General features: G+C 39.2%; 2 pseudogenes; one reads left to right on the top strand and one right to left on the bottom strand.

Annotated features, from left to right (window-relative positions):
* Nucleotides 1-7,561: 7,561 nt before the first annotated feature.
* On the bottom strand, nucleotides 7,562-10,159 carry LOC104601082 (L-type lectin-domain containing receptor kinase IV.1 pseudogene; annotated as a pseudogene).
* A 2,395-nt stretch (nucleotides 10,160-12,554) lies between these two features.
* Nucleotides 12,555-15,060, top strand: LOC104601081 (L-type lectin-domain containing receptor kinase IV.1 pseudogene; annotated as a pseudogene).
* The last annotated feature ends 9,690 nt before the right edge of the window (nucleotides 15,061-24,750 follow it).

Here is a 24,750-nt window from a genome sequence, read left to right as displayed (position 1 = left end):
CTTCAAATCTCGCTACTGATGAAAATTTCATCGTATCATTTCTGAGCTGAGACGAGGCCTCTAGATGAATTCAGCCTGTAGATGAATCACAATGGGCCTGGCCCAAACACAACAAGGCCTCCCACCCCAACCCAAACGGGAAACGAAGCACTCATAGCAAAAAGAGTAAAAGACGCCCACCACCAGACCACCAGGCAGCAGAGAACTTCCTAAACATGGCAAATACAATTATACAAATTGATATCAAACACACCAACATTACAAAGCTTTCAGAATTCCGTCTAGAGAAAGAAAAGAGAAAAAAAAAAAAATAGAGGAAAAACAACAAACACCACAACCAAAATGAAGCTGGGTTACAAAATATATAAAATTCCAATTTAAAGGTTAAAATTATTGATACAAAATAAGTTAGGGATTTTTAGCCTGCACTCCACTCAGTTATTGCAACATTTTAATGATTGGGTCTAAGATTCCCAATTCTGTTCAGGCCCGAAAAAATCAGGGCCCCAGGCCTTGGCTCAATTCTTAGAAATGAGCATCGAATGACCTTAAACCCAGCCAACCCGCCTGACTTGGACTCTTAAAATTTGGATTCATTGATAGACATTACTTATTCGAATAACTAACCCAACTCTAAGCCCAATATCTAACAAAAACCGAAGCCCAATCGAAACCATAAATTTCTAAATCTTAGGACAGATAATTATGGTCCAACTAGGTTTCAGCGGTTTAATTGGGCCAACTCTCTTTCAGTTAATTGATCGGGATTCGGGCGTACTGTGTTCTTACCAAGATTCCCAATTCTTGCACGTGTGCCCTACCTTTCTTTTGATTGAAGTCCACATTCCGTTTTGGTCTAGGCTCTGATTCTTTGCCCCTTTCCTAACGGTAGTAGCTTTTAAAATTCTCAGTTAATTTGTTATGTTAGTAACGGTTTAAGAAATGGCTCCCTCTGTAAGTTCACCGTTACATATACGCCTTTGTAGCCTTGTAGGTTAATAACGGTTTTGGAAAACCGAAGAGGACGTCATTCTCTACGGTAGCAGACCTGGATCTGGCATGGCAGAGATCTCCACAGAGCATTCGCCCCCTGTTTTAAGGGCGATTGATTGCCATTGCTTCAACATCTACAAGGCCGATCGGCTACAACAGGACCTACTTCTCCAAGTGGGCCAATGACGTCCTCAAGGTAGAGATGCAACATGCCACAATGAAGGAGCAATAGAATTCAAGTGGTTATATTCATGTAATTAACTCCATCTTTCCGTATGTAAAGCCTGCTTGGTGTGAGTATAGAAAAAGAGAGAATGGAGAACTTGAATAACATATTAGTTATTAAAACCATAAATTTCTAAATCTTAGGATGATAGTAATGGTCCAATTAGGTTTCAACTTTCTTTTCCTTTCAGTTAATTGATCGGGCGTAGTGTGTTCTTACCAAGATTTAAATTAATTGGGCTTTACCTTATGGTGATTAGGGCTGTATGTGAGACATGGGTCATCAGATGCAAGTAAATCCAGTTCTGATCTTAAATCTAATCGGATGTAGGGGTTTTGGATTGGATTTGGATCCTGTCGGATTCGCATTTAATCCGAGTCATCTCATCTTAGAACCAGGAAAACATTAAAAAAAAAATAATTAATTAATTTTATAATTGCTAATTAAAAACTTCATATGTTTAATCAAATTCGGAACTCGGTCGGATCAGATGAGGTCAGATCCACATCCGGTCTGATAATGTAAATAAATCACCGAAATCCGAAGAAAAGTACCAGAGTTAATAATAGATCAGCCGGTGTGAGGAGCGCTCTGTACAAAGTCCAAATTCGATCACATATATGATAGATGAGCTCGCTCGGATTTAGTCAGTGCAAGGCCCATTCCAACAGTTTTTATAATCTTGCATTGAGTGAGAATATCTCGCATGAAATAAAACATTTAAGTACGGGGATATTCTTGATATAAGATCGGTTGTGCGCGCGGGTTGTGTTTGAATTTGGCAAGTGGGGAACGGGAATAGAAACATGGCACAGAAATCACGATCCATTGATAAAACAACACTTTAAAGAACCAGAATTTTTTTTTTCTTTTTTGTGAGAACTAAGCTGAAAGATTCAGCCAAATTAGTTCAGCTATTAAGTTATTTAAAGTCTTAAAGAGGCTGAAGCTAATAACCCAAAAAATGCCTGACCGACAGTCAATTTGGGCTTTCCAGATTGTTTTTTTCATCAAACATAGTTGAAAGCCCGTCCATATAGGCCCGCCCACCTCAGAAAAAACAGAAGCCACTGCACTTCAGCCATCCAAAACTGGCACTAAAACGGTTTTGGCCAAGGTTTTAAAAGATTAAAGGCCCAGTTGAGGAATGAGGAGTAATGAATGAATAGATATTGTCGATTTAATCTATCTGTTGATTTAGTGTATGAAAAAGCAATAAAGAAATAAGTCCATTAGAAACAAAACTTGGGTGGAGAAAATAGAGATAAATAACAAACCTAGTATGCTAGATTTCTAGTCACAGAAAACAAATGTGTAGAATAACAAGAAAACATCCTAGTTGATTTGACTAAGAATAGAGGGAGAATGATAAAGTTCTTTTTGGCCCTTACTGCATTGAACTGTTCTAAAATCCTGAGATCACTATTTGCTCTATTTGCTTTTTATTTGGCCCATAATCCAATGTGCTTCTCCCAAATGTTTTAAACTTAGCGACATAACTGTTGACAGTTGGGCAGAACTTGCTACAACTTTAAGAGGGAATAAGTGAATCTGTGATAATGTCCACAATCCTTTTAGCTTCATAGAAAAATTGTAGTTGAAAGATATTCCTCTTGTTGGATTCTTGTATACCTAGCAAAACTGCAGTATATTTCTCAGAGGGAGTTTGAGCTGTTGTTGTGGATGCCTATTTGCAGATATCACCTTGCCGCCATGTGGATTCAATGGAACAAAAGCCAAAATGCAGTTCGATTTTTAGTATGTGTGTATTATCCATCAACATATATAGTGTATCTGTAAGGGTGTGAATGGACCGGTTTTAGACTGGACCCCCTTCAGTTTAAAATCAATTTGGATGGACCAAAAAGACATATTGGATTAGATTAATCCAGTCCAAAATATTTATTTGATTGTATTGGACCTGGTCCGTCTGCAATAAATTTATATTGGATTTAGTCAATATCTGATCCACTGACATACGATAAGAATATAGGTATCAATGGACCGGGCTTGAATTGAAACAAATTGGATGGTCCGAACATTGAATTGGACCGGTCCAAATTATTCATTAGACTGGATTATTAGACCTGATCCATCTGTAATGGACTCACATTGGACCAAATCCAAAATCCATTCTAATCGACACCCTTATGTATATGTACCAGTTTTCTGGATTGTAAAAGTAGATTTAGGCGATCACTCTGGAGTATCATCTGTTTTAATTAATTGATCTGAAATCTCAAGTGCAACCCAACTTGGGCCCTGAGTGATGCTATTCTTTTCCTCCTAAAAGTCTATATAACCTTTGTAGTTTATCTTGTGCCTTTTATCACTCTGCCCTTTCCTCTCCTTTTCTGTTTCTCACCACCCACTAAAGTTTTGTTTATCAAGACTTATTCTGTCCCTGTGATGTTATTGTTATTGTTGTATTCCAAAGTCCAAACCAATTTAGACGTCTTTTCTTCTAATTAAGTACGCTCATGTAAGCCAACCATGTTCTAGAGAATCACGTACAAACTTTAAATGAGAAGTATGGTCTGATGTTACAGTGTTAATTTCCACCGTTGAATATAAAAAAAAAAAACTCACATGCATGATAGAGGCCTTTTTTTGTTGTTACCGACTGACTACAAACGAAAATCGGGCAAATTTTCTTCTCCTTTTTTTTCCCTTCTTTGTTTTTCGGTCTGATCTGATTGTGATTGATGCTTGCATTCAGTTATTCACTTTTGGGGTATCTCGATGCCCACACTTACAATTAAATTCACTGCCTAAAAGCTAGTAATATACCTGAATTCCGGTTCTGAAAATAATAGTATAATGAAAATGGAACGAATTGATAGGATATACAATATATATTGTCCAGCTTACATTCTTTAATATATATAGTAGTGGAAAAAACAAAAGCTTATGTTATTATTCCTTGGTCACTCCACTTACACGGATCTATCTATAGGGCCTTGCCTTGAGGGAAAAGTCTGCAACATGTCCATTTCTTTAATTTTCTAGAGAGAACTGCTATTTCTTTCTTCCCACGGCACTGTTCCTTTCCATCTTTCTTTGAACTCGATTGCCCACTTTAGTGGCAACTTTTATTTGATTCAATTCATTTTGACCCAAAGGAAGATGAAGAACGTACGTACTTTGATACTGTACAAATGACGTGCCAATGCCGGCTAACTTCTCAAGATTAGTCTACACCATGAGAAGCACGTACAGGGATAAAGGTGTTAATTTGATGAACCTGAATACTCTCTCCCCCTATTCACTTCAAAGTTCAAACACTCGCCCCTTTTCTCCCTACACTTTTTGCACTAAGCAGTTTTGTGACAATCCTGATCTACTACCTACAACAATCCTGCCCCCCACTTATTCACATTCACTACAGCCGTACATTAAAAACATTTCCTCTATTTGCATATTACTATTAATAGGGAGATGTTCTTGAGGCTTAGTTTGGAAGGAGTACAAATACAAATTTATAGAGTGCAAAATCTTATATTTTGTATGTATTTACACTGTATATATTTGTATTTGTACTCTTTCCAAACTGAGCCTCATTTACAGATGTAGTGTTCTGGGATAAGATGTGGGTAGGAGATCCGAATATGTTACATGACATGCTTACGTTTTTTGTTGCACTATCAGAAAAGGGGCCCCAAAAGACTATCAATTAGTGGATTATCAAAGTATAACTAACAAATCAAGAAGACGAAAATTTGAAAAAAGCTCAAATGATGCAATTGTTATTGTGGCTTAATCTTGTTAATAAAAGGCAAATGGAACAACCCCAATATACCCAATACAGTACTCGATCGGTATAATTTGCCTCTCCTAAAACCCTTGCTAAGATCTTTTTATGCCTTGATTTCTTGTAAGTTCTCCATGATGAAAAGAGAGAGTTACAGACAACAAAAACAAAGAAAATGGTCATGTTCATGATGAAGGAGAATTGGAACAGGAGAGGCTGTAAAATTTCAGGTTTCTGGTTCTTCTCAATGCTGTCCCCTCACTGGCAGCGATCGTGCTCTCCATTAACGTATCAAAAAAGATAAAATAAAGAGATCGAAGCAACAGAAATATTAATGGTTGATTGACATCTTCATTTTGCTCTTAAAATGGTTTCATTCCACAAGATGAACCAAATGCTCATCTGATTAAGCTTTTTTATGGTTGAATATTACTTAGTGATTAATTAACTAATATGCCTGATGAAAGTTTTCCCAAATATTTCATAGCCACTGATTTGGCATTCCAAATTTGTTGGAAAAGCAAGGTCCACCAATAGTTTTTTCCCATTGCTAATGTGGCTTTGACATGGCAAGGATTTTTGAGAAATCAGCAATGGTGCCAAACATCAATTCCGTTTATCAAATAATTGGTGCCAACTCAGCACCACATAGGTGTTTCCCCAATGAAGTTTGAAATTTTGTTTGATTAAGCTGTTGATCAAGAAATATTTTTCTTAGATTGTGTGAGAGCCATCCACGGAGGAAATATCAAAATGATGTTTTCCCTTTTCCCCAATAGAAATATATTTTTTGAGTTCGGATTCAGTCCTCACAAGACCATGCTTACACTGTCCCAACACTCACTTACAACCACATATTGCCGATATCTCCGTACTTGTATGTTTTTATTCATGAAGAGATATTCTCAATGCACAACTAAAAGTGGCTGAGGACTGAATCTGAATATTATGTTTATTCACTGTTTGGCACATGTAGCGCCTAACTGTCAAAAAAATGCTAATAAACATCTCTCAACAACTTTTTGCATTTTTCAATAAGAGCCACGGTACAAAACCTTTATTAGATAATTTGGCAATGAAAAAAACGAACCCCTTAGACAACACAAGTGTGTAGATCTAGCAATTTAGGCTACACAACACAAATCCGGATCTACTCCTCATAGAGTGCTTCTCACACAAACCTCACAGCATGTTTGATCCGCACATCAAGAGCATCTCCCTTATATGTACATAATTATTTACTAGCGGGGACCCATGTTATGCACAGGCTTTGTTAAGCAAAGGTTAGACAATACAAATATATAAGAGTATACAATTGTTTTATATTTTAATTTTTAAACCATTAATAATTATTTATATATTATATACTACTTTTAATAATTTTTTGCACTATAAAAATAACAATAATTAATTTCAGCTAGGATGGTTCATCAAATTAACGAAACCGACCAACCCAACCTAATTTGAATTTAAATCATTTATTTATTTTTTAATAATACTATTGTATTTTTTTAAATTTAAAATTAACTTTTAAGTTTAAATCTTTTGAGCCGATTAACCAAATTGATACAACCCAAGTTGATCGATTTTTACTAACGGTTGGTTGGTTTCGGGTAAACTTGATGGTTTTGCCAAGCTTGGGGTTAAGCCTGGTTTTAAATTTTTTAAATATTATTTAGTTATTAAATTGAATAATCCATAAAAATATTATTTTTGTGTTCATAATAAATATTTTAAAGTTAATACATAATTTGATTGTAATATTTAAATAATTCTTAAATTTTTTAATTCAAACTTTCTTTAGAGATAAATAGGAATTAGCAATAATTTAGGAGAGACTCTCTACCTAATTAGAGATAATTTTAGAGATAAATAAAAATTAGAGATAATTTGGGGAAAAGTGGGGGATAGTGCTGCCACTTGGCTATATATTATAAAACCAAATCTCCCTTGCCACGAGGCTTAATGGGTGGGCTAGGTAGGGAAGAAGAGGAAAGAGAGAGAGTGAATGAAAGAACTAGAAAGGGGCAAGAGAGAAAGGAAAGAGGTTTAAGGAGAGAAGAGAGAAGGGGAAAAGAGAGAAGGAGAGGGCTCTTGACGTGATACTTAATTGCTTTATAATATAGTATAGATGGAAAATGTTCCCAAATCCCAATACAAGGTGGGATGTGATTGTGAGGCCGGTGTGCAGAGCAGATCCCATTCCACGTAACACTAGCATGTTAACACTTGATTGGTGAGACAACTAGGTTCGTATGATTGTATTGACATCAGCCATTAAACTGCAATACAAAAAAAAAAAACAGAGAAGTACGGACAGGCCAAATGCAGATTTCTGATTTCCATTGCAAAGCTATAAACATTCAAAATGTCAACAACCCACACTCTATGCACCAACGCCCGCCCACTGCATTAATTCCAAGCTGGCACCTACCCAAACAGTACTTTGTACCTATAAAACACCTAGCAAAAAAAATATGATTTTGCTGATTTGGCATTTTCTTTTAAAACAAAATCACCGCTTAAACTGGCATGAATTCCTTAAAATGCCAAATCAGTAGTAAGTTAGTTATATGAATGAACTAAAAATGTAGAAAGAAAATTGGTAGGAAAAATATAATATATCCAGCATCTCCCTTTATAATCATCAAAGATTATTATGCCACTTACGCACACTGATAGATAGATAGATATTACGAAAACAAAAACAATCACAATTCACAACTGACCACGCTCTACGCTAAGCATGCAACGGAACACAAGGAGAGTTTTTTACGTAGATACAACAGATGAATTAAGTTTAACGACCGGTTGAGAGGAGGGAATCTGCAACTAACGATAGTTGTGTAGTCGTAGTCTTTCCTAGAGAGGAAGAAGGATGCGACGTGGCAAACTTGTTGAGGCCTTTACCATGTGCAAACGCTTGACCAGTTGCACCGAGACCACGCAAAGATGATTCTGGTAGAGGGGCATCACCGACCAATAACCGCACTACCTGTCGCATGGTCGGCCTAGCAGTCGGAATGGAGTGAGAGCAAAGCAGACCAAGCTTCAATACCAAATCCATTTCCTCGGTTACATAATCACTACCCAGATTTGGATCTACTGTCTCAAGAATCTTTCCTCTACTCCAACAAGAGAACACCCAATCCACCAAAATTATCTTGTCTGTCGACGATGTTTGTGGATCTATTGGCCTTCTTCCACATGCCACTTCAAGCATAAAGGCCCCAAAACTGAAAACATCTGTACTCGGTGATGCCTTTCTGGTCCTAGTAATCTCCGGTGGAATGTAACCAAATGTCCCTACCACATGTGTAGTTTTGGGATCGGCTCCACGATCATATAGTCTTGCGAGGCCAAAATCTCCTAATCTTCCATTAAATTCACTATCTAATAAAACATTGCTGGACTTGACATCTCTGTGAATGACCACCTGTTCCCATCCTTCGTGCAGATAAAGTAGCCCAGACGCAACTCCTTTGATGACTCCAAATCTTTGACTCCAATTCAATGTGACCTTTGGTTGGTCGAAGAGGAACTTATCTAGACTTCCGTGGGGCATGTAATCGTATACCAACAAGAGTTCTCTTTGACGCCGGCAATAGCCCAAGAGCTGTACCAAGTTTCGATGACGCAGCCGACCCATGCTAACAATCTCAGCGATGAATTCCCTTAATCCTTGTCTAGATTCATGAGAGACTCTCTTCACTGCAACTTGAATTTTGGAGGTGGGTAACACACCTCTGTAGACCCTACCAAAACCGCCGATACCCAGAAGCTCCTTTTCCTTAAATCCCTTGGTGGCGATGTAAAGATCTCTGTATTTGAACCTGTGAGGCCCATACTCTAGTTCCCAATCTTCAACAACTTCAGCGAACTTTATCTTCCTTCTCACGATGGAAAGGACAACGGAGATTAGTGCGGAAGCTAAAATGAGACCAATAATGGGCAGTCCCACTGTCAGAAACTTGGAATGCTCTCTGGGTCCTAATCGAGGTAGCTTAGGAAGTTGGGAGATGGTGAGATCTTTAGCTGGTCCATTCATCTTAAAGCTCCATCCCAACACGTAATGGTTTGTAACAAAGCTGCCCGTCGATGATGAAAAACCAACGTACATGGGATCTTGCATGATCGGAGAAAGATTGAGGGAACAGGAAAGAAGGGGGATATTGGGTTTAGGGACATCAATCGGAGCCAACGTTATATCCATTCGCTTTTCTAGGCCATTGTATTCCACCCACACTTGAGTTGGTTTCCCACTTATGAGGCTTAAGTTCTTACGATTACCACCATTGGTAACATAAGATACAGGAACAGAACAGAGAGAGGTTAAGTTGTTAATATCGATACCAACATGGTTGCTATCGATATCGGAGAATTCATTGTTGAGGATGGTATCGAGCTCCACTGCAATAAAACGATTGTACGGATTACCGTTATTGGACACAGTGAGGCCTAAATATTGGCTCGGTTGGGCTCCTGGTAACCCTCCTGAAGGTGTGATCACGAAAGCAATTCCATGACCACCTAAATTTTGGAGCTTGGGGAGGATTCCGAATACAAAAGTGGTAGAGAAAGTGAAGACATTACCGTCGTCGGATAGATTATTCTTGAAGTGGAGTGGGTAGGTATAGAAGGCATGACCCAACTGTCGGAGAGATTGGTTGGTTAGCATCAAAAGGCCGTTGGGTGTGATTTGTGCTATGCCATCCAGGCTAATATTGGCACCTCGAAAGCCATTATAGGTAAAACCGGCATCCTCCAAGGCCGCCCAGGACCTGCATGCGCAGGACATGAATAGAAAAAGAAACGGCCGGAACAGATCATGCAGTGGTAGCCCGAGCTTCACAAACATCGTCGGCATCTTCTCTTCTCCGAGGCCTAAAATTTTGTTTTACTTTCTTTAATTTACTGGTATGTACTTAAGAACGGGTGCTTCATTTCTTTGATAGGAATCCATGCACTAAATCAAACCTACTTTGTTCTCCGTGATCAACACGGAGAGCCCCCGCAAGTTTTAACTATTTCCAGTTTTCCACCTACATTAAATTATACATTCAACCGTATTTATCTTATCACCCTAAGGCCTGGTCCTTAATCCTTCTAGTGTGTAAGATTCTTGCCAGAAAATATATAATCTATCACATGTGGCCCATTTAATGGTTTTGGTGAACCCATTTATCTAGCTTAAAGTTGTTCCTTGATAACTAGATCTGTTAGACTTAATGTTGACTTTACTTGGTCATCACGGCATTTTTCTTTCGTTGTTATGCTACAACCAAGTCTCGAGTGATAGTGTAACAGCTATTAGGCATTAATATTTAATCCCAAGGTTTTAACAAGCTGAAGGAGTGGTTGAGAAATAATGGCCTTAAAAGGATAAGGTGTAAGCCTCCAAACGTAGCTAGACAGGCATGAACCTCAAATATATAATTAAAATAATTACTATAATATATATTTATCTATATCTATATTATATATAAAAGTACGAATTCAATGTAAAACTTTTTTTTGGTTAAAATTACTCTCTATTTTTTTATTTGATAAAGGGTATAAAACTCTTTTTATTATAACTTTAGTGTCAGTTTTAATGGCTACTAAAATGCCTATATTTGTGTATTTACTCCATCTTTAATTGTAAGGGTTGAAAATGTAATTTCAATTATTACTTTCCACCTAATTTAATCCCCTCTCATTAAGTCTTATACTTAAGGTATTAAATCTCATTTTTTTCTTATTAAATCCTATATTTTTAAGTTATTTTTCACTAATAAATGCTACTAATTGCATCTATTTCAATATTTTTAACAATATAAACTCATATATTTTAAAATTCACTCAAAAACAAAACCATTTTTTATCTAAGTAGTGGCTAAGCAATTCAACCATTGGAATCAAATTAATGAACCTATGAAATCATAGTTAGGTAATAAAATTTCTATAAATACAAATAAATATAAAAAATTAAAATATAAAAAAAAATTAGACACATTTATGATATTTTTATTAATCAAATTAAAAAATAAGTGTAATAAATAAGAATTATTTTTATTGATAATGAAAATAAAATACATAATTTAGAACTAACCAAAAATGAAATATAAAAATTGATAATAAATAGTTCAACTTTTGGGTTAAATGTGTTAATCTTTAATTTCATAAATAAATAATAAAAATTAATAAAATATAAAAATACATAAATTTTGCAAAATAAGCATTTAGGCACATGTATAATATCATATACCCCATCTCTTGTCTTCTCCGGGCGCACCATCCCCTCCAAACCCACCCAACCATTTACCCCATCTCTTGTCTTCATGGCTCGTCGCCTCCTCGCTCACGCCCTTCTGGACGCCCCCTCCAACACCATGTGCTCTCTCCTCTCCCCCTCCTGCATCCCCCTCCATTCCTTTGGCTTCACATACAAAACCCTCATTGGATCCGATAAGACCTTCATCGAGATCCTCAAAGACGAACTAGGCTTCTGAGGTTTCGCCAGAGCTGATCCTCTCGCTTAGAAAAGCTAGGCCCAGATATAGTGACGATGGCAACTCGACTGCCAATGGCTCCGACTCGTTCGTATCGAAACGACACGACCCTTTTCTTTTTGCCCAGAAATTCTCACCGGATTCTTTACAACCATTGATGGATTAGTCAGCGACGTCATCTTCCGAGACTGAAAAAGTGATTGTAACTAGTAAGTTTGGTTTCAGGATTTTATATATAGAAAAAAAATACGAAAACATGCAAGTGTAATTGTGTAAATCCCTCTCTTTGTCTTTATTCTCCCGAGTTATTTTTAGTTTTTATCAACACTTTTAACTCGGAATCAATCGCCGCTGTTGTTCGTGTGTATCGTGAGGTCGGAGAAAGATGAATAGTGATTTTCTTCTAATTATTCGAATATTTATTACAAAGGTAGTATGGGATTAAAATGGTGGATTACAACGGAAAGCTAATGGAAGAGGGTCTTTGTCTACGGTCATATAGTATAGGGGTCTTTTATTATTTTTTATATGTGTGTGTGTCCAATAAATTAATTAAGCCTCTACAAACACAAATTTATAAAGTGTAAAATCTTATATTTTATATTATTTTGTATATAGTGTATGCATTTATATTTGTACTCCTTCTAAATTGAGCCTCAAGTCCAAATAAAATCTTGAGAGAATAATTAATGAACTCAACTCAGAATTATTTAATCCCACCGTATACGATGAATCTTGATCAAGAATTAATATCAAATAGACAGGCAGGATGCCGATTATGGGAGCTTACTAATGAACATTGGACTGTAGTGCACTTATCCCTAAAATCTATGTGAAGGTATTAATGATTCTTTAACATCAAATTAACAACCACAAATAATAACACAATTCACGACTAAAACAATTCGTCCACCGCGCCTCATGATTTAAGCATTTTCTGGTCCACCAGCGTTACTGTATTAGTCACTGTAGAGTCAGACTTCTACTTGGATGACCAGCGTAATTAATGTGAACAAGATATTTTGATTTGGTTTGTGACCTTTTCATTGTTCATTGTTTTTTTTTTTTTCTTTTCTCTCTTTTTCTCGTTTTATTTGGTGGTTCATGGGCTGCGAGATTAAACAACAGTAGAACAGAAGAAAAACGTACTATATCATCATTTCCAGAGCCTCTCATCAATTAAGCAGCAAATATGCACTTGACCATGTTTGTCAAGCTCACAGAACTGTATCTCTTTCTATTTCCGCTTGTTTGGATTGCAGACTCTGAAGATGCTGGATTCACCTACAATGGTTTCCGAGGTGTTAACTTGAACCTGGACGGTTTGGCACAGATCACACCAGACGGCCTATTGATGGTGACCAACCGCACTGCACATCAGACAGGTCACGCTTTTTACCCATACCCACTCCACTTCAAGAACCCATCCGACGGTGAAGTGGTCTCCTTCTCTACCACTTTCGTGTTTGCCCTCTTCACCCAGCCCGGAATCCCAGATGTAGCCGGCCATGGATTAGCTTTTGTCATCGCTCCTTCAAGGGGGTTGCCAGGATCTCTACCAAACCAATATCTAGGCATCTTCAACGCGTCCAACAATGGATATTCGTCCAACCATGTTGTTGCAGTTGAACTCGACACAATCCAGAACATTGAATTTGATGATATCAATGATAATCACGTAGGTATTGACATTAACAACTTAAGTTCTGTTGCTTCCGCACCGGCGTCTTATTTTACTGATCAAAATGGTGGGCATAAGAACCTAACCCTCAAAAGTGGGAAGGCAATGCAATTGTGGATCGAATACAATGGCTTCAACACTCAAATTAATGTCACGTTAGCTCCGATTAATGTGCACAAACCAGATATCCCACTCTTATCCTTGCATTATAATCTTTCTCCAATCATGAAAGACGCCATGTACGTTGGTTTCTCGGCGTCTACTAGCCCAACTCTAACATCCCAGTACGTGTTGGGGTGGAGCTTTAAGATGAACGGTTCAGCCAAAGAGCTCACTCTTTCCCAACTTCCTAAGCTTCCTCGAGTAGGACCCAAACCGCAGTCTAAGTTTGTTACTGTTGGGTTGCCCATTATTGGCCTGGTTTTATTGTCCACAATGATAGGCGGCATTACTTTTTTCTTGAGGAAGAGAAAATTTGCAGAAGTAGTTGAAGATTGGGAATTAGACTACGGGCCGCAAAGGTTCAAATTTAAGGAGCTTTACATTGCCACCAAAGGATTCAGGGAAACGGAGCTTCTGGGATCGGGCGGTTTCGGTACTGTGTACAGAGGCATATTACCCACTTCCAAAGTTGAAGTTGCAGTGAAGAGAGTGTCCCATGAATCAAGGCAAGGAATGAGAGAATTCGTTGCCGAGATTGTTAGCATCGGTCGACTGCGGCACCGGAACTTAGTACAACTCTTGGGATATTGCCGGCGTAAAGGAGAGCTTCTGTTGGTGTACGATTACATGCCAAATGGAAGTTTAGACAAGTATATCTTCGACCAACCAAAGTCTAACTCTAGACTGAGTTGGGACCAAAGATTTAGAATCATCAAAGGGGTAGCGTCGGCGCTATTTTATCTGCATGAAGACTGGGAGCAGATTGTTGTTCACAGAGATGTAAAGTCCAGCAATGTATTATTAGACGGAGAATTTAATGGTAGGTTAGGGGATTTCGGACTCTCAAGGCTATATGATCACGGAACCGATCCTCAAACAACACATGTGATGGGAACTCTAGGTTACCTTGCGCCAGAGATCGCTAGAACTAGCAAGGCGACACCGAGCACAGATGTGTTTGCTTTTGGTGCTTTTATGCTTGAAGTGGCTTGTGGGAAAAGGCCTATGGAACCACAAGCATCGGGTGGTGATGAGGATGTTATTTTGGTTGATTGGGTGTTCTCGTCTTGGAGGGGAGGGACCATTCTTGAGACAGCAGATCCAAATTTGGGGGGTGATTATGTAGTTGAGGAGATGGATTTGGTGTTGAAACTTGGCCTTGCTTGCTGTAATTCAATTCCAACTGCTAGGCCGACTATGCGTCAAGTATTGGAGTTGTTGAACGGAGATGCTCCTCTCCCGGACCCATTGCCGGTTAGTGCTCACGATGAAGCAGGCTTCGACGGGTTTAGTACGTCATGTCCTTCTCTGGGGAATACAATCACTCAATCATCTGTGGCAGAGTCGCTTCTCTCCACGGGTCGTTAGACTTGGAAATACGTTTGGTTAATAAAGCAGCCAGCTTAATTAGGCGTCTATTGTAAGGGGTATGTGGTGTAAAAATCCTTGTTGTGAAAAAATAAGATAAAAAAAAAGGTGGTGTAAACAATATTGGCTGCCTTCGTTTCGCCACCAGAGTCTCTGGATCATGTGAAAAATTTAGTCTGTTTATTTTCTCTTGTCTAGGAGAAAGATGGATATTAAGGTCATCACTCATCAGGTGTGTGAATCATCAATATTCTGGAATTCTGGTCAACCTAGGATAGTTAAAAGTTAAAACATATGAGATTTGCACTGTGGCCATAGTGGTTTCATAGCCTAGGTGAATGATTTACTTCATGGGGACCTGGTGTTTGTTATTGAATCTAGCACACAATCCGATGGTTGCAGAATAATAGACAAGTCTTTTGCGGTTTTAATTAAGCGCGCTAATTCAACTTTGTACTTAGCCCAGTCCAGCGTTCTATTACATCTCACATTTCATACTCCCCTATAGGCTATATAGCCTATACTTTTGGCAAATCCCTTCTCTGCTCCTTCAATGTTTGGGTTGCGATGGATGCATCATTGTGGGACGTTCCCAAATTCTGCAAATATCGTAGAATGGGTCCTTAAATTGGTTTCTCCGGGAACTAGAAATTTTGCATTTTTGAGATTTCACCGTTCAGAAACCGGTTTGGATTTTATTTTTCTCTCTCTCTCTTTTCTGGTGCTTTAGCAGTTGAAACACAACCTTGTTGAATCAAATCTCGCGTAAGTTTACAGCTTTTTATGGCTGGAGCACAGGAACTTTTCTTTACAACATTTGAAGTTGAGTAATTGATGATTTTGATAGCTGGTATCTTTGTTTTATTGGAGGTGGGGATCAGAAGAAAGTGTTTATTAAGAAAGATTGTGTCATGTGCAGCAATTTACCTTATCTATTAACCCAGCCCAAAATAACTAGCTGTAGCAAGCTAGAGAGTTACTATTTCTTTTAGTCTTTATTTTCTTTTAGGAGTTGTTATTTTCTACTATTTAACAGTTGCTATTTCCTAGTAACTGCTATTTTCTAGAATTGCTATTTCTTTTAGTTTCTATTTCCCAGAAGTTATTGTTTTCTTTTAGTGGTTACTATTTTTTGTAGTTGCTATCTTTTAGTAGTTGCTAAGTTTGTTGGGCCTGTAAGCTATAAATATCAATGTTCTCAAGTAATGAAGGGGGAGGAAAACTTTCAAAAGACTTGTCTTGAATTCTGTTCCATAGATTCTTAAGTTCTGCTCTTACCTTAGCAACATAGCTCGAGGTCGAGGTAGGGGGCGAGGAAGGGGTCGGGGGCATGCCATCAACCCAGAACGTGACAGGTTGGTATCAGAGCCGGTTATGGCTGACGATTAGCGACTCCAACGGCTTGAGATTCAGGTGGAGAACCTGAGCTCAGGTCAAGAGAGGCTCCTTAAGCAGATGGAAGAACTAATGGGGACAGTGAACTCCCGATTAGAATTGACGGAAGAAGGGTCCGTCATTAAGAATCGGGGACCACATGGACAAGGTGGTGTCAGGAACGCAGGTGGAATGGTGGCTCCTAAGCTTGCAAAGCTTGATTTTCCTCGCTATGATGGCTCAGAAGATCCAACCTTATGGATTTGCCGCGCATAACAGTTCTTTGAATTTCAAGGGACATCATTGGAAGATCAAGTTAAACTAGCAGCCTATCACTTAGAGAAGGATGCTCAGTTGTGGTACCAGCGACGCAAAAACCAAGGACACTTGGTTACTTGGGAAGGAATGAAGGCGGGATTACTAGAGAGGTTTGTTGTAACCGAATATGAAGATTTCTTTGGAGACCTATGCAAGCTTAAGCAGACGGGGACTGTTTCAGATTACCAGACTCGGTTTGAGAGACTTCTAGCTCGAGTCGGTACCTTGATGAACAAACAAGAAGCTGAGTGTTTTATTAGTGGACTAAAAGATGGGCTAAGGGCTGATGTGAGAGTCCAAAACCCCCAAAGTCTATCCGCTGCAATCGGGCTAGCACGTACCTATGAACTCAAGGCCCAAGAGGTAAGGCGCTCCACTAATACAACCTTTCATTCTTCAGTTCGCAACTCCAACAGCCAATGGAACCATTCAAACCCGAGTGGTTCTAAAAACACCACTCATGAAAAGATTTTACCCATCTGTAAATTATCCCCAGTCGAACTCCAAAAGCGGCGAGAACAAGGTTTGTGCTACAATTGTGATGAAAAGTATACATTGGGTCATAAATGTAAGAAACTATTCTTCATTGAATTAGAAGAAGAGGATGAAGAGACCACTGGAGAGGAATATGTAGAAGAGACACCGGCTATCTCTTTACATGCCTTGGCGGGGGTCCAATCACCACAAATCATGCGTGTCCACTCACAAATTGGTAAGACACCATTAACAATTTTAATTGATTCTGGTTCCACTCACAATTTTTTGCATCATAAATTTGCCAAAATCAGCGGACTCAAGCCGGAAAGAGGCTGCTTGTTTAATGTGGTGGTCGCTAATGGGGAAAGATTGCCAAGTCCGGGACGTTGTAATGGAGTAAAATTATCCCTGCAAGGCATTCCAATTGAGGTAGATTTTTTCTTGCTTCCTTTAGAAGGTTGTGATGCTATTCTAGGAGTACAGTGGCTGGGTACTCTTGGCCCGATTTTATGGGATTTTGGAAGGATGCAGATGTAGTTCACTCTAGCTGGGCAAAAGGTGTTGCTACAAGGTTCAGCATCATCAGAACTTCGAGCTCTCGAAGGTGAAACTCTTCCTAGAACATTAAGGCAAAGTGATGGTAGGGGAATTATCTTACAGCTATGGGCAATCCAGCAAGAGCATACAGATCGTGAGGATTTACTGCCTGAAACAATGGGGCCTTTACTCATTGAGTTCAGCGACCTGTTCGAAGCCCCCATGGGGCTACCACCTCCGCGCTCTCCTGATCACAGGATTCCTCTCCAGATAGGAGCAGGACCAACTTGTGTACATCCGTATCGATACCCGCACTTTCAGAAACGAGAGATTGAGTGCTTGGTGGAGGAGATGCTATCACAAGGTATAATTCGTCCTAATCAAAGCCCATTCTCCTCTCCAGTACTTTTAGTACGAAAACACGATGGGAGTTGGAGGTTTTGTGTAGACTACCGAGCACTAAACCGGGTGACGGTCAAAGATAAGTTCCCAATTCCTGTCATAGATGAATTATTGGATGAGCTACACGAAATTCTTCACCAAACTGGATCTCAGATCCGGGTACTTCCAAATACGGATGAATCCTCTTGATGTGCATAAGACAGCCTTCCGAACTCACCATGGGCACTTCAAATTTCTGGTAATGCCTTTCGGCCTCTCTAACGCCCCATCTACATTTCAATCACTCATGAATGAAATTTTTAGGGCTCACCTAAGGAAATTTATCTTGGTATTCTTTGATGATATTCTAATTTATAGCAACACATGGGTTGAGCATCTGAAACATGTTAGAATTACCTTTTTCTATTTTACGAGCCCGTCATCTTGCAGTCAAGAAAGAAAAGTGCCAGTTCGGGCAAACCCAAATCAAATATTTAGGGCATATTATCTGTCAAGACGGGGTGAAGGTGGATCTAGAAAAAATAAAGGCAATGGTGGAATGGCCAAAACCAACAACCATTAAAGCCTTGCGAGGTTTTTTAGGACTAACGGGCTATTATCGAAAGTTTATTGCAGGCTATGGCAGAATTGCAGCCCCCTTGACCAACATGTTGCGAAAAAATGCCTTTTCTTGGTCCCAAAAGGCAGAAGAAGCGTTTGAATTATTGAAACAAACCATGACGCAAGCTCCAGTTTTAGCCTTGCCGAATTTCGAGCTCTCGTTTGTGGTGGAATGTGATGCATCAGGGAATGGATTAGGGGCTGTCCTAATGCAAGAACAAAAACCTCTTGCTTATTTCAGCACCGCCTTGAAAGGAAAACATCTATTGCTGTCCACTTATGGAAATGAACTTATGGCACTGGTTCTCACAGTAAAAAAATGGTGACCTTATTTGCTTGGATGTCACTTTGTGGTTCGAACTGATCAACGCAACCTCAAATTCCTTTGGGAACAACGAATAATGACAAAACCACAACAAAAATGGCTGCTCAAATTAATGGGTTATGACTTCTCCATGGAATACAAAAAGGGCAAGAATAATATGGCAGCAGATGCTCTATCAAGAAGAGAAACACATGGGGAGTTAAATGCAGTCTCTAGCCCTCTTCCTCAATGGTTGGAGTCCATCAAGGGCGAGAACCAGTCACACCCGAAGCTGCAACGAATTCATCACTTATATGAGCAAGGAGAAGCTATTGGGCCATGGGTAAATCGACATGGCGTAATGTTCTTTAAGGGACGTATCTATCTTCCATCAAACTCAGAACTCATCCCAATCATTCTCTAAGAAATCCATGGTGCCGGACATGAAGGACTTTACAAAACTCTTCATCGCGTAAAAGCGATATTCTATTGGAGACAGATGAGGAAAGTTGTACTGGATTACATCCAGCAATGTGATGTATGTCAACGCCATAAGATAGATCATCAGAAACCAGTCGGGCTTCTCCAACCATTGCCTATCCCAACACAGGTATGGTCCAACATCTCTATGGATTTTATTGATGGCCTTCCCCCATCTAAGGGGAAGATAGTCCTCTTTGTGGTGGTAGATCGTCTGTCCAAATACGCACACTTTATTCCAATGTCTCACCCATACACTGCACCAAAAGTGGCCAAATATTCTTTGAAAATGTGTTCAAACTCCATGGCATTCTGTGTTCAATAGTATGTGATCGAGACTCCACTTTTATAAGTGCTTTTTGGAAAGAGCTTTTCAAATTGCAAGGGACTAGTTTCAACTTCAGTTCATTTTATCACCCCCAAACAGATGGCCAAACAGAGGCAGTAAATCGAACTCTTGAGATGTACCTGCGTTGCTTTACTAGTTCAAGACCCAAGGAGTGGGTCCAATGGGTTCCTTGGGCCGAGTTCTGTTACAACACTAGCCTACATGCTTCTACTCGCAAAACTCCCTTTGAAGTGGTGTATGGAAGAGAGCCCCCCAATTTGCTTTCCTATGTTCCGGTACATCAAAGGTCAAGGCTGTAGATGACATGCTCCAAGCAAGAGATCAAGTGGTGAAAGACCTAAGAAGCCAATTACAACAAGCACAAGCTAGAATGAAGGCTGCTTATGATCAAGGAAGAGTCGAGAGAGAATTTAAGGTGGGTGACTGGGTATATCTGAGATTACAACCTTATTGGCAAACTTCGTTGGCACTGAGAAGATCACATAAACTATCCCTGCAATTTTATGGGCCATACCGGGTGCTGGAACGAATTGGTTCGGTGGCTTATCGGCTTGATCTTCCGCCAGGAAGTAAAATTCACCCAGTTTTCCATGTGTCACTCTTAAAGAAACAGCTGGGTACAACTGATAAAATTGATTCTTCTCTTCCATTAGTATCAGAAACATCAGGTCACCTGCAACCTCAGCCAATAGCAGTTCTAAACTCTCGAGGCAAAGGGAATAAACGTGAACTATTTATACAATGGCAGGGGCTTCCAACAACCGATGCTACTTGGGAGGATGAGATTAAACTTTGAGAGGAATCCCCAGACTTTATGTGTCCTTGAGGACAATGACGTTTCCACAGGGAAAGGATTGTCATGTGCGGCAATTTACCTTAGCTATTAACCCAGCCCAAAATAACTAGTTGTAGCAAGCTAGAGAGTTACTATTTCTTTTAGTCTCTATTTTCTTTTAGCAGCTGCTATTTTCTACTATTTAGCAGTTACTATTTCCTATTAGCTGCTATTTTCTAGAATTGCTATTTCTTTTAGTTTCTATTTTCTTTTAGTTTCTATTTCCCAGAAGTTCCTGTTTTCTTTTAGTGGTTACTATTTTTTGTAGTTGCTAAGTTTGTTGGGCCTGTAAGCTATAAATATCAATGCTCTCAAGTAATGAAGGGGGAGGAAAACTTTCAAAAGACTTGTCTTGAATTCTGTTCCATAGATTCTTAAGTTCTACTCTTACCATAGCAACATAGCTCGAGGTCGAGGTAGGGGCGAGGAAGGGGTCGGGGGCGTGCCATCAACCCAGAACGTGACAGATTGAAAGCGATAAGGAAGTATCCTGCAATCTAAACTGGTGTTTCTGAAAGACCAACGTGGTTTTCTAAAGTTTCCACATGTAGGAAGTTAACTATGTTAGAAGCATCGCTCAATCAAAAGCCTACTTGTAGACAGAACTTAATACCCTCGGCCTCGAACATAGCAGTGGCCTCTGTTTCCAACGCATCCATTTTTGAAAGGTGAATAGAGCAGTTGGGACAAGGCTGAATGAAAGTCTCTATTTTAAAATCGCGGCTTGGGCTGGATAGTTTGGAACTTCGGCTTCATTTATAGAAAGGTCCCGTATGCTTTTCATTAAGTTATTTATATCTTTAGTGTTTGTGTTTCTCAGGAAAGATTTACCCGGGTAATTATATTTGTCCATGTTCTTTTATTTTCCATATAAATAAGGTAATGACCATTTTAATCATAAAAATCCATTATTAATTGAGTCAGCTCTGAACCTCCCTTCCCATTCAATTAATTGATCAGCCATAATGTGTTATTACCAAGATTTCATTTGGGCTCTACCCTGGGATGATTAGGGCTGTAAGCCTGTAACCAGGTCAGATTTGGATTGGGACCAAGCACAACATAGGATGTAGGGGTAATATGGAAATGGATCACCTGAACCTTAAATAATTGAATCAGATATTGGATATTTACACTCCATAGATTCCTTGCTCACACCATTATCACAGCATTTTACAGCTATACATTGGGAATGTCTCAGTACTTGCATGTTTTTCATGGGGATATATTCCAATGCAAGGCTGCAAGGGACTGTGCAAATGGTGTTAAGATGGTCTTGTGAGGATCAAATTCAATTTTGCTCATTATCCGGTTTGGTTCAACTTGACCAAACTAGTAAATTATAGTTTGAGAAATTATTAGAAACCAAACCATTTTAGTATAAAAAACTTAAATTAATGAAAATTGTTCTATTGTGGTTTGGTCCAGTTTTTAATACAGTTTGGCCCATTCTCTTGGGTTTAACCAATTAAAAAGCCCAAATAACATGCATACCTATATAAATAACAAATATATAAATCAAATATCAATTTGAAATATAAACAAGGGTCACCTACTACTATTATATAAATTATATTCACACTTTCTCAAATATAAACAGATCTTTAGGCATCAAATTGATTACAAGTTAAAATTTGAAACAAACAACAATAATATCTGAATGTTAAATGAATATATGTTAATAAATATATTATTAATAATTTAGTTTAATTCAATTTATGGTTTAGTCTGATTTCTAAAATTTAGAAAATCAAACCAAAACTGTCAATTTTGGTTTTGGTTCGATGCAGTTTGGTCGTCTAGACCTGTCTAAACCATATAATGAACACCCCTAATTGACAGTCGTATTGGTGATATCTAGCAGGTCGCCTATGCATAATTGTTTTCACCAAATTTGTTTGATGGTAGTGATGTTTATGTTAGGTTTAAGCTATCTTTCACCAAACAGAGTGATTGGGATGTTCCCTCGTGATTTGTTACAAAAAATGAAAATAAAAAAAGTGGTGTAACTGATGACTGGTCAGATGCTCTCTCTCTAGGTTGTTATATATCCAAGATCAAAAATCACCTTATTTGCAAACAAATCCAAACCGGAGCCCCACCAATCAGCAAAATTGCACTGGGCTTGGAACAAATTAGGTCTCATATGGTCATAGGAGAATTGAGGAGGGAATGCTTGAGGGAAGGTTTTAGGTTTCTGTTCACAAATAAATAGGGTAGATGGAATTAGAGGCCACTCCACTTTTAAATAGGTTTGTTCTTGGATCGAATTTCAATTGAAGCTTGTCTGCAATCCCTAATCTAGCTTAGTAAGTATTAATTGTAACTTCCCAGTTCCCACTTCCAAGTCCAACATCTTCTGTCGCTATATATGAAGTCTTTGACCATGCAAGTACCATTAAGATTTGGTTTGGGCTCAATGGGCCTATAGTTTTCTAACTCAGGCAACCGGGTCGTCCTAGATTTTAATTTGTCTCCTCAACTCACAGGTCACAGCCCAATATGCACCTGAACTTGAAACATCCCTCCAAATAAAAAGATTATGCTGATCGATCCGTAATTCAATTTTTTATGTAACAAATTTTGTAATTTTATCTATTCTTTCTGTTTTATATAATGGTTAATCCATTTAATCACAATGGTTGAATTACTGATCGCCACAACCGATAAAAAAATCAGACCATACCAATAACAGTAGTGGCTTCAAAAAAACAAAAAAGATTTAATAACAATAAGCCTGTAATCCATCACCACGTGGCTTATTTCAATTGCACTGGCATGACGGACCACTTTTATGTTAGATTCTTCTTACCTTAAATATATTGCCGGTAAATCCATCTCCGTTAACAACTTTTCCTTCTCTCCTAAGGTGCATGGCTTTTGTGATTTATTTTGTCCGTTTTATCAGGCCCGGTTATAATAAGCACGTTAAATAATCATTTGATAAATAATTTAGGGTAAAATACCTGAAGTTTTTGACAATCATAAAACCTCCCCTCTAATTTTATTTTAATAAATACCTCTCCTAACGTTAAACTAATGTAGCAGTTTCTTCCAAATACCCATTCTACCCTTTTAAGCAATCTGTGTAACCGATAGAACAGAAATTAACCCCTGCCTAGATCTAGCAGGATTGACGAGAATAACCCCCGGCATGTAACCGATAGGACTGAAATATTCGAGTGCCTAACACGCGCTGCCGCTGTATAGGGCACACATCCAATAACACCACCAGCTTATCGAACATCCGATACTTGTGAATCCCTGCAATGTCCAAGAGGCGCAACAGGGGAGGCCTCTGTTGCAGAAGAACGGTACTAGCCTCCCGCTGTATATCGGGCACCTATCGTCATATATCAGGCACCTTTTGATAAATACAAGCGCAACAAAGGGGAGACCTCTTGCAAGCCCTTGTTGCGGAAGAACGGTATTGGCCTCCCGCTATATATCAGGCACCTATCGTCGTCACCACTGTTCTTCCGCCTCTTGCGAACCCTTGCAATGTTGCCACGATACGCTAAGCGGTGGTGGAGTTAAGCCCCAACGTGGGTTCATCCAGCAACAACAGACTCAGGTTCATCAGCATCTCTTGCCCGATACTGACCCGCTTGTGGGTGATGCTGCCGAAGAACTTCCCCGACGTAAGTTAGCGTCTCCGGCACGGTGAGGTGGGGATACAGTATGTCATCTTGTGACACAAACCCGATCTTGCGCTTTATGGAGCCGGAGAAGGTTTGCCCATTATAGGTGATGCTGCCAAAGAACTTCCCCGGAAGCTTGCCTGCCAAGGCCGTCAAGAGCGTCGGTTCCCACTGCTGGATGGGCTGAGCATTGCTAGGAGGTCGCCCGGTCAGGCAACCCCAGTAACGCCGTTGAGTATGGTCCGTTCAGTAGGCATGGGTTTCGGTGCAGAAAACCAAAATCCACCGAACTTCTTCAGCTTTATACTATAACTCACATCTTCAAACTACAAAGAACGGATGCATGTACGACGAAATTAAAATTCAAAGATCCATATTTTACTTGAGAGCATGAAAAGCATAAGCTTCATCTGATTACCTTGAGTGTGATAGGGCGCAACGACCCACGTAGTAGTGAGCACTGGCCGCCAATGGCTGTCTGCAGCTGCTCAAGCATCTGATCCTCCAAAGATGAGCTGGCGTTACTGGACAAAGCAAGCAACTCAGAGCGTGGCATGCCCATGATATTGTCCAAGCTGTGGTTCACAACAGGGACATTATTGTTAGACCCATTAGTATTTGATTCCAAGCTCTTGCTCAAGGGGATGCATCATCTTGTAGTAGTCTAGAGAGAAGGTGACCGAGAAAACAAATTAAATTGGTTTGGAAGACAAAGATGAAGTAAGGTTCCAACCCTTTATATATGCAGACAGACGGAGAGA

This window comes from Nelumbo nucifera, chromosome 2 (assembly GCF_055504915.1).
Source record: "Nelumbo nucifera cultivar China Antique chromosome 2, China Antique-T2T, whole genome shotgun sequence".
Lineage (NCBI taxonomy): Eukaryota > Viridiplantae > Streptophyta > Magnoliopsida > Proteales > Nelumbonaceae > Nelumbo > Nelumbo nucifera.
Note: the sequence above shows the minus strand (reverse complement) of the source record. Positions and strands in the feature narration are given on the sequence as shown.